This window comes from Monodelphis domestica, chromosome 3 (assembly GCF_027887165.1).
Source record: "Monodelphis domestica isolate mMonDom1 chromosome 3, mMonDom1.pri, whole genome shotgun sequence".
NCBI lineage: Eukaryota > Metazoa > Chordata > Mammalia > Didelphimorphia > Didelphidae > Monodelphis > Monodelphis domestica.
The window spans coordinates 33,639,642-33,658,389 of NC_077229.1; the positions used below are offsets into that span (position 1 = coordinate 33,639,642).

Consider the following 18,748-nt stretch of genomic DNA (forward strand, 5'->3'; position numbering starts at 1 on the left):
CCCTAAGAGAGGAGTTGTAGAAGGCCCTTGGGGTGGGGAGATTCACAGGGAGATAAAAATATCTCTCTACCATGCTTGGGCTTAGTTCAGGATGCAGTTGAAGCTGCTGCAGGATGGACTTCCCCCACTCCCCCTTCTTCATTCTCCCTGCCTCCCAGCAGCATCCCTGGATGTGACTTAGCCCAACTTGGGAAGATGTGGATGGGTGTTTGCAGGAGGGGACCTGGAAGCAAAGGCTGGGGGCTTCCCATGCTTCCTCCTCCCCCTCCACTTGTCCTCCTTGGCTTGTGGAAGGCAAAGGATGCATTTGGCATGCCTGGTGCCAGGAGTTTGTCCTCTATCTCTAGCCTTGCAGGTGGGAAATGCCTGGGTTTTCGAGGCCCCAAACTCCCTGCTGATTCCAGCAACTGTAGCCTAGATGAGCTCTTCGTGTCCAGAGTGGGGTATCCCTAACTTCTCCCTCCTTAGAGGCTCAAACTTGGCCATGGAGGTGGGGAGCTGTTCATGTGTCAAGGTTTACCAGTTTCCACAAAAGGTGTTGGCCTTCTGGGAGTGTAGAGGAGAATGCTGGGGAAATCTACTGTTTGTCTGTGCATGATGATTTTCCTTTTGCTCCTGTTGTCTGGAAAAGGGGCCTTCCCCAATGATCCAGCAACTCAATCAAGGCAGTTCAAATGAGATAGTGGGGCAGCATGGAAAGAAAGGTGGTCTAGAAGACAGGAGAAGAGACCTGGATTCTAATCCTGCCTCCAGTATTTAATATTTGGGTGACATTGAACAATCACTTTACCAGTATTCCCATCTGTAAAATGGGTGACACTGAACAATCACTTTACCAGTATTCCCCTCTGTAAAATGGAAATAATGATAATCCTTACTTCCCCAGGTTGCTTTGAGGTGCCAGTGACATAATGCTTATAAAGCACTTTGCAAACTTTAAAGTTGTTTGGAATATGATCTGAGAAATTGTGGTACAGCAAATAGAGAATTGACTCAAAAGACTTGAGTTCAAATTCTGCTGCTGACACAGTGGCTATGTAATCTTGGAAAAGTCAATGAACCTCTCACTGTGCTAGGCAACTCTCTACAATGTTAAGTTGCAGAGAAGACACTGACCTGCATTGATAGAGAGATTCCTCACCTGGAAGTTTTTTATTCCAAAGCAATTGCAAGTTCACCTCGCTATTTTCCATGTGAACATAAGTTGTTGTCATTAGTTAACCCTTTATAAAATGTTTTGCAAACTTTAAAGTGTTATATGAATGCAAAAAATAGTTTTGTTATTTTTAGTAGTCGTAGACTGGGAGTAACAGCCTGGCATGGTCGAAAGAGGCTCGACTTGAGGGCAGGAAGCTATGGATTTGAGTCCTGCTTCTGATGCACACTGGTGAAATCACTTAACCCCTCAGTGCTATAGACAACACTCTCAGACTCTAACTTAAAGATGAGTAGTCTATTTCTTTAGGAGAAAGTTCTGGAAAGTTCTCTACATGAATCAAATCACAGGCCTAATATCTACCCCCCAAAAGTAGCCTGAAGCAAGGAAGTGATTTTTTTTAAACCCTTACCTTCCATCTTGTTGTCAATACTGTGTATTGGCTCCAAGGCAGAAGAGTGGTAAGGGCTTGGCAATGGGGGTCAAGTGACTTGCCCAAGGTCACACAACTGGGAAGTGTCTGAGGCAAGATTTGAACCTAGGACCTCTAGTCTCTAGGCCTGGCTCTCAATCCACTGAGCTACCCAGCTGCCCCCCAGGAAGTGATTTTAAACAACAAAAATCTATCTATATTATTGCTCAAAGGATATGGAGAGACTAACCTTGGTCCTGACTGCATGTAGCGGCTGGATAGGTCACCTGAGAGAACTCATGCTCACTATGATCGCTTTCCCTGACCACATGTAAGCTTCCTGTGGGGAAGGGATTATTGGATTTTTGTCTTTATGTTTAGTCATTTTTCAGTTGGGTCTACTCCTTCATAACACAATTTGGGGTTTTCATGGCAAAGATATTAGAGTGGTTTGCCATGTCTTTCTCCAGTTCATATTACAGATGAGGAAACTGAGGAAAATAGGATTAAGTGACTTGCCCAGGGTCACACAGCTAGGAAGTTTCTGAAGCTAGAATTTTTTTACTCACGAAGATGGATCTTCCTGACTTCAAGCCTGGCACTCCATTCCACTAAGCTACCTAACTGCCCCCTTAAATGACTTTAAGTAGGCATTTGTTAAATGTTTGTTGAATAATTAATATGATTAATGATCCTATATAACAGGCATGCAACACACCTTGTAGAGTCCTCCATAATTAACATTTTTGCAGCTTTCCTATTACTTGTGTCAGGAGCCTCAGGACAGAAGGGGGTAATTAACTTCAACATAGATTGGCATCACATTGCTGTTTGCTGAACTTTCTAGTTTGAGGGTTATTTAATTGATCAACAAACACTTATTAAGTACCCACTATGTGCCAGGCTCTGCGCGATAGGTGATGAGGATTCAAAGACAAAAATGAATTCTTCCCTGCACTCAATCAATCTGTTAATCAATGAGCATATATTAAGCACCCAGGATGTGCCAGGCACTTTGTTACGTGCTGGGGACACAAATACAAAATTGAGGCAGGGAATACCTTTGAAGAGCTTATGTTCCACGAAAACCATCATCGTTATGACTTCTGTTCTTAGTTCAGATCCTGGGAGAAGTTACTTTCCTACTATTAGTCTTGGGTATCAAATGCTAAGCAGACTACTGGGCAGGTGAACAGAATGATTGCTTTCTTGTTATTGAATAAAGGATTTCAAGTGTAAACTCATCTTTTGTAGGACCATCAAAAGTGTCTTTAGTACAACTTCGGTGGCAGAGAGGGTGATGGGAAAGATGTGCCCTTCATCTTCCTACATGTTGTGAATTCTTCCACCAGGCCTCCATATTTTAAGAGCTTTTCAATCCATATTGTTTGTTGTTCTGATTTTTTGATGTGGTGACATCTTTTAAGGACATTGTTCTTATAATTTGATGGGTTACTGTTATGTCACATAGATTAGAGGCAACAGTTTTGTCTATGATGATTCCTGATTTCCAGTGTAATTTGTTTGCTGAATTCCACAGTAGACGTTGGGTTCTGCGTTGGTTGATATCACAAGTCATTCTGACAGATTCAGGAATTCAATAGGCACTAAATTTTTATGACCTGCAATCATAGGTTGTACAGGTTCTGTCATTTACTTACAAAACCTGAATTGATCAAAGAATACCAGCTCCTTGAGGATGAATTTTCTGTAATTTCTCTTAGCAATGATCTGGGCTTATAGCACTCTTCTCAATCCTTTATTTTCTATAAACAAGTAATAGCTAACATTTCTATAGCATTTTAAGGTTTATAAAAGTACTTTACAAATATTATCCCATGTGATCCTCACAACAACACTGGGAGGTAGATATTACTAATATCTCTATTTTACAGAGGAGGAAATTGAGGCAAAAAAGAGATTAAGTAACTTGCTGAGAATCATATTAGGTTTCCAAGGCAGGATTTGAACTCAAGACTTCCTACCACCAGGTCCAAAGCTTCATCTCCAAGTTGCTAAACAAATCCACTTTTATTTCCCTCTTTGTCCAGTTATTGGTGCTTGAGTTCCTTGAAGAGGTGCCATCCATGTAGAGCCTTTTGGTTTCCCTCTCTAATTTTAATAATTTTGTAGGTTTTATAGGAGGCACACTGATATTGGTCATATTTGCTAAGTTCAGTGGCATAAACCTACAGTAAACTTTTTCTGTCACTCTGGGAAGTAGTATTTTTTCCAGAAGTATTTTGTAAATTTTCAACTTGCTTATTATGTAATCTGAGAACATTTACTAATTGTTGTCTTTCTATAGCTGCCTTGTGGGTGATTAGTCCTATGTTTGGTTAATCTTTGACACATTTTGTTTGGATACTTTCTAAATTCATTGGTGCCCATTTTATTGTACCAGAAGTGTACAGGGTCAAGTCTGTTCCAAATGTGTCCTTCCTAATGAACTTTGACTTCAGGATGCCAGCAAGTCTCTTAACTTACACAGCTCCAGCTTTCTCTTTGAAAACAATGCCAGAAGTTTTTTACCTGGAGAAGACTAACATATTTGTAAGAATTTTCTTGGTTCATTGATTTATAGATTTTATTTGATCCTAGATTCAATTAATCAAGCATTTACTCAATAACTACTCAATGCTAAACACTGTACTAATGATATAACGACAAAAGAGCATCTTTGTTACTAAGGAACTCACATTTTAGTGGGGAGATTATAGCATGTGTGTATATATATATATACATATACATATACAACATATATAGATTAAATACAAAACAAACACAAAATAGTTGGGAAAGATACTAGTAGTTTCAGGAATCAGTAAAAATTTTATGTAGAAGGTAATGCTTGAGCTGGGTCTTGAGGGTAATGATGGATTGATGGATTTTATGAGGTAGAAATGAGGAGAGAAGGCATTTCAGGCATGGTGGCTGGCCAGTACCCAGTGTAGGGAATGGGAAATAGAGTACTTTTGGATGGTAAGAACAGAGATCAGGCTAGCTTGGTTGTATCATAGAATGTAGCAAGAAGAGTAACATATTCCAATACTGGAAAGATTAGATGGGGCCAGGTTATGAAGGACTTTGAAATCCAAACAGAGAACATTTTCTTTAGAGGTCATAGGGAGCCTATTCAATTTATTGAGTAAGGGAGTCACATCGATCTACACTTAAGGGAAATAACTTGGGCCAATACGTGGAATATGGATTGGAGTAGGGAGAGACTTGGTGCAAGGAGTTCAACTAGGAGGATGTAGAAGAATATTACAGGAGTCTGGGTGAAAAGTGATGATGGCCTGTATGAGAGTGGTGGCTGTGAAGAAAGAGAAGGGGTCAGATGGGAGATATGCTTTGGACGTAAATAGCAAGCTTAGATCATTGATTGGCTGTGTTGGGTAAGGGGGAATGAAGAGTTAAGGAGAGTCAAGCATAACACCAAAGTTATGAACCTGAGAGACTGGAAGGAAAAAAAAATAGGAAAGTTCAGTAGTTGGCTTATAGGAAAAAGATAATGAGCTCATTTGGGCATGTTGAACTTAGGGGACCTTCAGGATCCAATTTGAAATGTCTAATAGGCAATTGGTGTGGTGGAGAACTAGAACTCAGGAGAGAAAATAGGACTGAATATATAAATATGTGAATTAGCTGTACATAAATGACAATCAAAACTATGGGTGTTGATGAGGTCACTTGGAAAGTGTATTAGAAGAGAAGAGGGCCAAAGAAAGAACCTTGGAATAATATATCCACAGTTAGGGTGCATGATATGATTGATGAGCCAGCAAAAGAAACAGAGGAATGGTCCGATAGGTAGGAGGAGAACTTAGCTTGAGTCATTCCATGGAAAGCCAAAGGGAGAAGATCTAGGAGGTGAAGGTGGTCAACTGTGTCTTTGACAGCTGTATAATTGAAAATCTGTTACCCTAAAAAAGAACTACATTTCCTGGGAGCCCACTGACTTCCCATTCTTATGTGGATATGGCGGGGACATGGAAGTAAAGAGAGAAGAGGATTATGGAGAAATCACCAGAGTTGGCAATCAAGAGAGCACTGGTAACTTTGGAGAGCATAATTTCAGGTAAATAATGAGGTGGGGAACCAGATTGAAGAGGGTTGAAAAAATGAGGGAGAAAGTGGTCTCATTATAGCAGGGGGTTTAACAAATTTCATACTTATCAAGTCCAAACAACATTTTGATATTATTGAAGAAAGTTTTTATGAAACAAAGAAACCGTTAATGTGTTTTTTTGGTGAAGTCACATGACTTGATGTCATAATCGAGTTCACTGCATCTGGGAGAAAGCCCCTAAATTCTTAGTGATGATTATTAGAACATTTCAAAAGATCTGTTGACCCCCTTCCATGTGTTTTGTACATTAGTACTTAATAAATGTTTCATTCATTCATTCATTCATTCAATCATTCATTCATTCATTCATCTACCAGTATAGGTGCTGGACATTTTATGTAAATGAAAAAGACCTTTTCTTCCAAGAACTTGTGTTTGACTTGGTGGTGGTGGTGGGTTAGATAGCGCAAACACAATAGACAAGTTATTTCCATAAAGTAATCTGAAAAGGGAATGCATGAGTGAAGCATTTATTAAAAACTTACTTTGTGCAAAACACTACATTAAGAATTGATGATAAAATAGAAAGTAAGACAGTCCTTGTGATCAAGGTGCTCCAATTCTAATGGGGATGACAATGCATATGGCGGGAGAGAATACTAACATCTAGATGCACCAGGAAAAGGCTTCTGTTAGGGAGTGGCACTTGCCTGGAGTCTTGAGGGAAGCAAAGCATTCTAGGAAATGAAAGTCTAATCAGAGACACAGATGAGGGGATGTGGAGTTCCTAGTTTGGGGAATAGGCTAGTCCTTCCTCTAACTATCTTCAAGGCAATTGAACAAACATTTATTGAGGACCAACTCTGGCCAAGGGATGAAGACAAAAGGAGATAATTGTAGGATCCCAAACTCAGAATCCATATCTCAGCACATGAGATCCTGGTCAAAGTCTGTATGACCTTGGCCAAGTCATTTCATCTTACGGAGCTTCAGTTTCTCCATCTGCAAAAGAAGAAAAGCTATCTCTGACTATCTTCTTGCTAGTGTCTTGGTGAGCATCAGATGAGATAATATCTGTCAAGCTTTTTGTAAACTCTAAACTGCCCTTCAGGGGTCACCTAATGTGATCATGTCTATAAAGTTTCTTGCAAACTGTAAAGTGATATACAAATACCAGTTATTTAATATTGTTAAAGATAAGGGCTAATGGCAGTGTTGCACCTTGGTTTGGATTCTGTGTGTAGTGAAAGAGGCAGCCAAGGGGTTCATTGGATAGAGCACTGGATCTGGGGTCAGGAAGTTGTTCAGTCATTTTTCAGTCATGTTGGACTCTTCATGATCCCATTTGAGGTTTTCTTGGCAATGATTCTGAGGTGTTTGGCCGTTTCCTTCTCTAGTTCACTTTACAGGTGTGGAAACTGAGTCAAACAATGTTAAGTGACTTATTCAGGGTCATGTAGCTAGGAAATGTATAAGGCTGAATTTGAACCCAGGAAAGAAGAACCTTCCTGAATTCAGCCCTGGTTCTCTATCCACCTAGCACTCTTAAATAAATGGCACTGGTAAAAGTCTTTAATTGTTAACTAGGGTGAAGAATGTTTAGGATTTTACATTATTCATATAAAATTTCTCTTCAAAACCATGGGAAATTAATTTGAAAGATAATGACGTAATTTGCCATTTCCTTCTTTAGCTCATTTTACAGATTGGGAAATTAAAGAAAACAAGGTTAAGTGACTTACCCAGGGTAGCACAGCTAATAGGTGTCTGATGCCAAATTTGAATTCAGGAAGATGAATCTTCTTGATTCCAGGCCCGTCACTTTATCTACTGTACCACTTAGTAGCAAGGCATGAGTTCAAGTTCAGCCTCAGATACTTTCTAGTTGTATGACCCTGGGCAAGTCAATTCACTTCTCTCTGCCTCAGTTTTCTCAGCTGGAAAGTGGGATAATAATAGCACCCATCTCCCAGAATTGTTGTGAAAATCAAGATAGACCATTTACACTTTGCACAGGGCTTAGCATATAGTGAGTACTTAATAATTTTTTCCCCTTTCCTGTAAGGAAGAGATAGTTGGCTGGGGTTCTGGGAACTGAAAACTCCAAGAGAGAGCATAGGTAAGGGTGTCAAATTTCTTTCTCCTCCTGATTTCTTGGGGAACTCTAGGTTTGGGTAGATGAAGGACTGGCATTTCAATGGCACTTTGAAGACTCAACAAAATATTTGCTATAGGATAACCCTGTGACATGGGTAGTATAAGTATCATTAAGTCCATTCCACAGAGGAAGAGACTGAGACTTGGAAGGGCTAAATTATTTTTTCAAGTTTTTACGTTTAGTGAGCATCAGAACCAGGATGTGGATCCAAGGGTCTTGATTCCAAATCATCCTATTGATGTATTTGCAGCCTTTTGAAAAACAATATGGTATACTAGAAAGAGAAGAGTTAGGAGAGACATGGGTTCAAATCTCACCACTGCCATTTTCAAAGCCTTAAGACAGATGGATTATAGTCTCTACCTCAAATTGTAACTGGGCTAAATATCTGAGGTGGTGCTTGTGAAGTGTTTTATAAGATGTTACATGCATAGAAATGCCACTTACTGTTTGTCTCTTTGACGGCTTCCTACTGTCCTGTTTTAGGATCCTCTGACTGATGGGCATGAAAGTAGGTGTCATATGCCATGGAGGTATTCACTTCATTATCTGTGATGTGGAGTAAACTCTACCGAGGAGCAGATCTCCCTAACCTGCAGGAAAGAAAACTGGGCTCCTTCCTCCTTAATTATCATCGCTGTCTAGGGCTACCACTCTATCTTGGTGCTAACCCTGGCTAACCAGATCTGTCTTTTACCTTCTTTGTTGCCCTCCAGTAAAGCTCGATGAAGGTTCAATTTAGGCTGTGCCATGACCAAGACCCTCCATTTCCAGACTCTGGGGCATTCTCTCTGGTTGCCCTCCTTGCCTCAAATGATCTCCTTTCTTTCTCTGTCTTCTACCTTCTTCTTCTCAGTGCCAGCTAAAATCCCACATTCTACAGAAAGACTTCCCAAACCCCTCTTCATTTCGGTGTCTTCCATCTGTTAATCCTTTTCTATTTATCTTTGCTTTGTATATTTTGTTTCATGTTGTCTCCCTCATTAGACTGGAAGCTCCTTGAGGGCAGGGACTGTCTTTTGCTTCTTTTTGTATCCCTAGAACTTAGCACAGTGCCTGAAACATAGTAGAGAGTTTGTAAATGTTTATTAATTCATGAGTCAGTCAAGCCAATTTATATTTTCTACTCTGGTTCTTGGGCCGGGCTAGTAACTTGAGGAGGTTGTAGAAACCAGAGAAGAGGAAAGAGAGAAGCTAAAGAAAAGAAAGGAAAAATGACTATAGAACTATAACTAGGGGAGGGTCTTTGTCCTCAGATACTGTCCTGGACAGGTGTATCTCTTCTCCTTGGTGACTATCTGCCAAGATTCCTCCTCATCCTCTTCTTCTTTTTCATACTATGTGCCAGGTTCTGTGCTGGACACTTTACAAATATTATCTCTTTTAATTTATATATATAATTTATATATGATATATATAATTTATATAATATATAATATATAATTTATAGATGATATATAATATATATAATTTATATGTTATAAATTATATGTATCATATGATATATGATATATATTATGTGCATAATTTATATATATGATATATAATTTATATGTGATACATAATTTATGTCACATAAAATATAGAATTTATATATAAATATAAATATATATAATGTATATGTACAATGATAAAAATTACATTTCATAATTAGAAAAAATTTTGTTAACAACTTGGGAGGTAGGTACAATTATTATCCCATTTTACAGTTGAAGAAACTGAGTTAGTGGAAGGTCAGGTGTCTTGCCTAGAGACATACATGTGTCTGAGGCTAGATTTGAACTCAGGCCTTCCCCTGATTTGAAGTCCTGTGCTTTATTTGCTGCACCAACAAGCTAAGGCTCCCTCTTCCAAGGCTCAATTCCACTCTCCCAAAGCCCCTCTGCTTTCCTCGCCTCCCTCCATAATTGTCTTTGCCCTAGCTGAAAAGTTTTGTGTGCATTGCTATGAGTGACTGAAAGGGGCAGAAAAAGATGTGATATAGCCCAACATGTTTATGTAGCATTTTGCTTACAGTATCCCTGAGACAATGAAACAATACAACTATTATCCTTCCCATTTTGTAATTAAGGAAAGAGTCTCAGAGAAGGGGAAGTAACTTGCCAACAGTAGCCCAACTAAACTTTGTCTTAGGTAGGATTTGAACCCACTCCCCCTGAGTCTAGGGTACTATTCCTTCTGGGGCAATGCCTCTCAGTGTCATTTTCCTCTCCAATGTGCGAACGTGGTATGTCTGGTCCTTTCAATCTCTCTCAAGTGGGTAGTGACCAAGAACTACAGTCATTCTGTATTTTATGGCTCACATAGAAGTTCAGAGTAATTGCCTTGTCCCAAACCACCCAGCAATTCAACTTGCAACTTGGTGTAAAAGCAGGCAGGTGTGTGTGGTGCTCACTCATCTGATTGTTTGTCAAAGCTTGTGTGGCCTGAAGATGGAGATAAAGAGAGAACATGAGGAAATTGAGGCCAAAACAACCTGAAATCATCAAAGCAGTGATAAGGTGGTCAGTGGTCGCTGGATGGTGCCTTGTCTATATGGAGGATCTACTGAATGTTGCTTGATCACTAATACTTGCAATACGAATAGTGCTAGCTAACTTTTATATAGTACAAACCCTTACCATAGTCCTGGGAGGCAGGTGCTATTATCATCCCCATTTTGCAGACTGGGAAACTGAGACAGAGAGATTAAGTGGCTTTCTCAGCATTATGTAGCTATTAAGTGTCTGCGGTCAGATTTGAACTCAGGAAGATGAGTTTTCCTGACTCTAGGCTCATTGTTCTATGCACTATTCCACCTAGCGGCTCTACTATCTCTTAGCTGAGTGAGTTTGGATTCATAAACTCAAGTTGGGGTCATAGTGGAGTAAACTCTGGATTTGGGGGACAGAGAACTTGGGTTGGGCTTTGCTTTGCTATTGACCATTTGAATGACTTTGGGCAAGTCACTTCATTTCTCTGGGCTTTCTGTTTTTTTTTTCCCTCAGTAAAATGAATAAGGTTTTACTAGAAAATCTTCAAGATAACATCAAATGTTAAATGCTATAGGTATCTGCTAAAACGAGATTCGTGATCCTTGGACTTGTATTAAACAAGAAAGAACATTGAATTAGGAGTTGGAGAACCTGGGTTCAAATCCTAACTCTTGGATGATCCAGCCTCTGTAGGCTCCTTTGAAAAATGAAGGGGTCTGACTCCTTCTAGCTCTGTGACTCTGGGATCATTAGTTATTTATAATTAGGTTGGAAAGAATCCCCTGAGTGTTCAGCATGGAGAAACAGAATATTTGGTTTGGGGGCCCTGGAGGCTTTGAATTATGGGTCTGACACTGGTTACGATTCCTTAGGAAAGTCACTGTATGCAACATGCAGTAGTGGAAAAAGAGATGGGACTGGGATTTGGTGGACCCAGGCTTGAAACTTGGCTCTTCTCACTGCGTGGGTGACCTTGGACAAATCAATCCCTTAACTTCCCTGATCCTTAGTTTCCTCTTCTCTGAATGGAGTGAGGTGGACTAAATTACATCTAAGTTAACGGTAAACTCAAAAATCGTCTGATTCAGCATATCTGATGGCTGGATCTTCAGGTAATTCTTATCTGAAGACAGAACAGATTTTAAGGAAGGTCCTAAATGCTTCTGGACATTTTTAAAAATTAAAATTAGATCTCAAATATTAAAATGTTATATTTTAAGGGATTTATTAAATGATCATTAGAAATCAAGGAATAAAGAGGATACAAAATAAAGACCATGTGCCCATGGCCAATCAACCCATTTCAAAATCCCCACTTACCACCATCACCATGCTTGCTGCATGCCCAAAAAAGAGAGCAGGACCACCCACTCGATATTTATCCCCTGTCTATAGGAAGTATGTAATGACAGGAAGTCAGTGGGCTCCCGGGAAATTTAATTCTTTTTTTTAGGGTAACATTTTCAATTATACACTTTAAAAGTGAGTCCTAGATTTGAACCACTACCACTATCACTAACACCACCACCTAATATTAATACTATTACTACTACTACTACTACTACTACTACAACTACTACTACTACTACTACTACTACTACTACTACTATCACTACTACCACTACTACTACTACTACTACTACTAGTATCACTACTTCCACTACTACTACTACTACTACCACTACCACTAATACCACTACTTCCACTACTATTTCCACTACTACTACTACTACTACTACTACTACTACTACTACTACTACTACTACTACCACTACCACTAATATCACTACTTCTACTACTACTTTCACCACCACTACTACTACTACTACTACTACTACTACTACTACTACTACTACTACTACTACTACTACTACTACCACTACTACTACTATTTTTGTATTTATATAGTACTTTGAGACTTGTGAATATTTTACAGATATTAAACATTGGTTGGGAACAATTTTGGTAAGTAGGTGGTATTATTATCCTCATTTTGCATATAAGTAAACTGAGGCCAAGAGATTAAATAACTTGTTCAGTGTCACAAAGTTAGAAAGTATCTGAAGTCAGATTTAAACTTAGGACTTCTTCATTCCAAGCCCAATGCTCTATCTGTCCACTGTGTTGTGTAGCTACTGTGTTATTGATGACAAATGATAGTGATAACTCATGTTATATACACATACACATATAGACAACAAACACAATGGAGAGTAACTACAATAAAAAAAGAATAGCAGCTGGGGCACTCTGAAGTTTATAGGATCAAATGGTTAAGTCCCCAACCTCTTCTGAATGTCCACAGATCCCAAAATTTAAGTAAGAAGCAAGAAAATCTAGAAGTCCTTATTCTAGGGGGAAACTTAGAATCTTATTGAGACTTGGGAGGATGAAACCCATAACTTGATGGGTTTGAAACCCATGACTTCATTCAAAAGATAGGATAGACACAAAAGGAAGAGGTAGTTTTATACATTAAGAAGGTACAGTCATGGAAGGAAATCCAGGAGCCAGAGGAGAGAAACATGGCGGGGAGCAGTTGGGTGAAGGTTAATGGAGTGAGTCCTTTGGCTTCTTGGCTTCTTTCAAGTTCCAGCTAAAATCCAACCTTCTTCCAAGAAGCCTTTCCTGATCCCCGTTCATACTAATGACTTTCTCTGTTGATTGATTTCAATTTATCCTGTGTATATAATTTGTACATAGTTTGCATATTCTCTTTCCCATTAGACCCTGCCCTTTGGGGCAGGGGCTGTTTTTTGCCTCTATATCCTCAGCATTTAGCACAGTACCTGGCACATAGTAGTCATCTAATACATATTTAATGACTGACTGAGAAAAGCAGAAGTGATGTCTGTCCTGGGAATTTGCTACAAACCACCTTACTTAGAGGAAATAGTTGAATAATTTGAAAAACAGATCACTAGCCTGAGAAAGAGGCATGAGGATATCTTAATGATGGGAGACTTCAGTTATTCAAACATTTGTTTGTTCTCCCTCTGTCTCTGTCTCTCTCCCTCCCTCTCTCTCTCCCTCTTTCTCTCCATCTCTCTCTCTTTCCCCCTTTCTCTCCATATCTCTGTCTGCTTCTCTCTGTCTGTCTGTCTCTCTCTGTCTCTGTCTCTGTCTCTCTGTCTCTGTCTCTCTTTCTCTCTCTGTCTCTCTCTCTGTCTCTCTCTCTGTCTCTGTCTCTCTGTCTGTCTCTCTGTCTGTCTGTCTTTCTCTCTCTCCCTCCTTCCCCACCAAAACAGATTAGTCAATAGAGTCTTGACTTGTCTTAGTGATAATTTGATCCTTTAAGAGAAAGGAATTCACAAGGGGAAATTCTGTTATGGATCTGATTCTCACTAACTAGGAAAAATCTGTTTGCTTGAGTGGAAATGATGGGAATCTTGGAGGAAGGTGATCCCATCATCTTAAGAGTGTGCCATAGAGAAAGAAAAGAAATCCTCAATTTCTAGGAAAATATATTTCAAAGAGTTCAGGGGAAGGATAGGTAGGACTCCAAGGACTCAAATTCTATAGAAGTTTGATCAGGAAGAATAGGAGATATTCAAGAATGAAATTCTAAAGACTTAAAGGAAAACAGTTTTAATAAGAAGGAGGAAAAATGAAATTTGTATGAAGACAGCAAAGTGAAAGCACAGGGAACTCACGAAACAGAATATATTTTAAAAAGAAACATATAAAAGATGGAAACAAGGCCAGATAATACAAAATGAATATAAGCATATGTACCAATAATGTAAGGAATGCTAACACTAGTCAGGAAGGCCAAGGACAATAAGAATAATTTTTAGAATTGATATTGGGAAAACAAGGAACATTGAAGAAGAAATAGGACTTTTGTTAAAAGTAGATGGGATAGAGCTGCTTAATCTTTATTTTGCCTTTCTCTCCCCCCCCTCTGTCTCTCTCTCTCTCTCTCTCTCTCTCTCTCTCTCTCTCTCTCTCTCTCTCTCTCTCTGTCTCTCTCTCTCTGTCTCTCTCTCTCTCTGTCTCTCTCTCTCTGTCTCTCTCTCTTTCTGTCTCTCTCTCTCTCTCTCTCTCTCTCTCTCTCTCTCTCTCTTCCTCCCTCTCTCCCTCTCTCCTTCTCCCTCCCCTTCTCCTTTCTCCCTCTCTGTCTGTCTCTGTCCCTTCTTCCCTCCCTCCCTCTCTCTCTGTCTCTCTCTGTCTCTCTCTCTCTCTCTCTGTCTCTCTCTCTCTCTCTGTCTCTCTCTCTCTGTCTCTCTCTCTCTGTCTCTCTCTTCCTCCCTCTCTCCCTCTCTCCTTCTCCCTCCCCTTCTCCTTTCTCCCTCTCTGTCTGTCTCTGTCCCTTCTTCCCTCCCTCTCTCTCTCTCTCTCTCTCTCTCTCTCTCTCTCTCTCTCTCTCTCTCTCTCTCTCTCTCTCTCTCATCTTTGCAGGGGAAATGACAGAATAAAGATGGCTCAGGGAGTTGGTGCTCAAGATAAATAAGGAGAAAACAAAGAAGTACTTAGTTGCTCATGATGAATTCAAGTCATCTAAATGAACTACATTCTCCAGTATGAAAGAATTGACAGAGATAATCACTATCTGAAAGATTGTAGAAATTGGGAGAGGTGCCATACGATGAAGGAGGGTACACTAATGCCTTTATTTTTTCTAAAAATGAAGAAAACAGAAGCAGCAAATCATATGATCATGAACTTGACTTCAATACCTTGGGAAAATATTTGAACAGACCATTAATGAGATGGTTGGAAAATATCTAGAGAAGGGCAATAACAATGACTTTATTGAGGAAGAGTCTTGCCAGACTAATCTCATTTCCTTTTTGGTTTTGACAGGATTACTAAGCTAGAAGGTTAGGGAAATGTTCTAGGTATAGTCTACTTAGATTCTAACAAAGCTTTCATGAAAATGTCTTATTTTTCTGTGGAGAAGATGGAAAGATGTGGACTAGGCGATAATGTAATTTGTTGGATTCAGAACTAATTGGATGGCCAGATTGGAAGAGTAGTTGTTAACATTCCAAAGTCAACATGGCAAGAGGTCTCCATTGGAGTGCCGCAGGAGTCTGAACGTGGTCTTTCAGTAGCAAATTGACTCAGATGAAGGGTCGATGCCCATGAACCTTAGATTTTCAGAGTACTTCAACCTTGGAGGGATAACTATTACAGCTATCCCTTACACATCATTGGGGTTAGCTCCCTTACAGTCTGCAAAATCCATGTAAAAGTTTTTAGCTCTTGCTTTGTACCACAGAAGAAATCTGAATTTTTCCCTTTTTATCTTATGGAGTATTTCCAGTACCTTATATGCATTTATGAGTTACTAAACTTTTAAAGGTATCTGTACATTTCTACCCTTTGTGCATCATCTGTTGACTTTTGTGTTCCTTTTCAAACTTTAACTTTTACTTATTTTAACTTAAAAAAGAAATTGTGTATATTTATGGTATTAAAAGACAAAATATGTTGAAATCATACAATACTATACACATGTTTCATGCATTTCTGAATTTCTAAACCCTTTCTGTGTCTTCTGTTGGCTTTTACTTGTTATCTGTAGCCTCCACAAAATTCCCTCGCAAAATCCAATTTAATTTCTATTGCCAAGTTGCGATATTTCAAAACTGCAATGGGGAAAGTTGTGATGTGGAAGGGATGTTTGTGTGATATATGACAGGCTCTGGATCCAAAAGGATCTTGACAGCCAAAGGCACGAGGCCAAATCTAATAATATTAAGTTTACTGTGGGTAAAAGAAAAGTCTTAGATTTGGGGTCAAAAATCAATTTCCCAAGTATGATATGAGGGAAGCATGTCTAGGAATCAGTACATCTGCAAAAAGTCTTTGGATTGTAGTGTACTACAAGCTCATAATGAGTCAGCAGTAGGCAGTGGCAGCCAAGTAAGCAAAAAGTAGTCTTGAGTTTTATGAAGGGATTAATAGCTTCCAGGAACAAAAAGAAAGTGATAGCCTTGCTCTACTCTGCCCTGGTCAGATGAAATCTTGGAGTATTATGTTCATTTCTGGGTGACACATTTTAGGACCATTACACAAGCTGGAGAGCATCCTGATGGGGATGATCATAATATCTAATAGGATACTGACAGACTGGAGAGAGTCCTGATGAAAACCACCATTGAGGTGGAGAACCTTGAATTCATCTCCTACAAGGAATCTGTTTAAGGAACCTAGGATACTTTAGGTTTGGAAAGAAGAAGACTCAGGGGAGATATGATTGATGTCTTCATATGTTTGAATGGCTATCTTGTTCTTTTTGGCTTTAGAAAGCAGAACTGGGGACAAAGTGTGGAAATTGTAGAGAGGTCATTTCCAGGTTTTACAGTTGAAAAAATTGGTATTGCCATCTTTTGTTTTTACATCATTTTTATTTCCATATATATCTCGTCCTTTCCCCTTCATAAAATATAATCCATTATAACAAAGAATAAAAAAGAAGGGGGAAAAAAGCCATTCAGAAAATCTAGTCAACTGTTGACTAAGCCTGGGAAAGCACAGTGGAGCCAAATTTTGGAGGAATTTCAACCCCAGACTGAAGAGTTCATATTTTATCTGTAAGTCAATAGGGAGCCATTGATTATATTTGAAGTGTGGCAGGAAGTGGTCAGAGCCCTGCCTTAGAGAGATTATGGGGGTAATTAGGTAGTAGACAGATTAGAGAGGGGAAAAATTAAAACCAGGGAGACCAGTTGGGAGGCTATTATAGTTGTCTAGGTCAGAGATGATGAGGACCTGAACTTTGGAATCTCATGGTGATTATGGGTATCTTGTAATTCATGGTTTCCTTCCTTCCTTCCTTCCTTCCTTCCTTCCTTCCTTCCTTCCTTCCTTCCTTCCTTCCTTCCTTCCTTCCTCCCTTCCTTCCTTCCTTCCTTCCTTCCTTCCTTCCTTCCTTCCTTCCTTCCTTCCTTCCTTCCTTCCTTCCTTCCTTCCTTCCTCCCTTCCTTCCTTCCTTCCTTCCTTCCTTCCTTCCTTCCTTCCTCCCTTCCTTCCTTCCTTCCTTCCTCCCTTCCTTCCTTCCTTCCTTCCTCCCTTCCTCCCTTCCTTCCTTCCTTCCTTCCTTCCTTCCTTCCTTCCTTCCTTCCTTCCTTCCTCCCTCCTTTCCTTCCTTCCTTCCTTCCTTCCTTCCTTCCTTCCTCCCTCCCTCCCTCCCTTCCTTCCTTCCTTCCTTCCTTCCTTCCTTCCTTCCTTCCTTCCTTCCTTCCTTCCTTCCTTCCTTCCTTCCTTCCTTCCTTCCTTCCTTCCTTCCTTCCTTCCTTCCTTCCTTCCTTCCTTCCTTCCTTCCTTCCTTCCTTCCTTCCTTCCTTCCTTCCTTCCTTCCTTCCTTCCTTCCTTCCTTCCTTCCTTCTTTCCTTCCTACATTTTAAAAAAAGTATTTTTTTTCAATGACATGTAAGATCAATTTTTAACATTTGTTTTCAAAATTTTGATTTCCAAATTCTTTTCCTCCCTCTGTCCCCGCTCCCTTCAAACAATTTGATGTAGGTTCTACAATGCAGTTATGTGAAACATATTTCCATATTATTTTAGAGTATGACTATTAAGAGAAGTGATCAGAATGAGGTAATGAAAGGGCTTTTGTTGAAGGGACAGGAAGTGAGTTCTGGAGAACGTAAGGTACGTAAGGTAATCTTTTTAGTTTCAGTTCTTCCTAAGGACACTTTCTAAGGGCAGACTTCCAGGTAATTAGAGGACTGGACTTGGATTCAAGGAGACCTGCGCTCACATAGAATCTCCTCAAGAGCAAGAACTGTTTGATTTTTAAAGAGTTTTGTCTTTCCAGCACCCAGCATTGTACCTGGTCCATAGTAAATACTTGATGCTTATTGATTGATTCAAATAGTCATCACAGATACTAGGCTGTACAATCATAGGCATTCAGTTTGCTTAGCTGGAAAATGGGCACAATAATATTTGTAGCAGCTGGCTCATTGAGTTGTTTTGAGCTTTAAATGAGCTAATAGATATAGTGCCTTGAAAACTTGAAAAAGTGATATGCCAGATTCCCAAAGCCAATAAATATTGGAGGCAAAAGGAAAACACAGATCTTTTTTTTTGAAAACAGAAATCCTGATGGCACTAAAAATCCAAAATATTAATAATATGCAATAACAGTAATATTATTCAAATATAATACACAATAGAAACTTTATAATTTAAAAATCATACATCACTACAATTATAAAACTACATATACATTTTTATAAATATATATATGTGTGTGCAAATATATATACGCCCACCCACATATATGTGTCATGACCTTTCAAAACATTAATTCCCAAGGATGAGTTTCGAGGAAGAAAAGAAGAGGAGTTGTGATGATATTCATGAATAATCACATTGGTCTTGGGAATGATCAGTCAGTCAGTCCACAAAAATTTTGTTAAGCATCTGCTATGTGCTGGGGTTTCAGAGAAAGGCAAAGACAGGTCCTACTCTCAAGGAATTTCACATTCTAATGACAATATTGAGAATATTAAGAACA

The 18,748-nt window shown here is 39.3% G+C and overlaps 1 protein-coding gene across 1 annotated transcript in view; it reads left to right on the forward strand.

Moving 5' to 3' along the window:
- The window catches only part of LOC103095360 (kinase suppressor of Ras 2-like), a 110,781-nt gene that overhangs the window by 1,890 nt on the left and 90,143 nt on the right, over positions 1-18,748 (forward strand). The window lies entirely within an intron of this gene.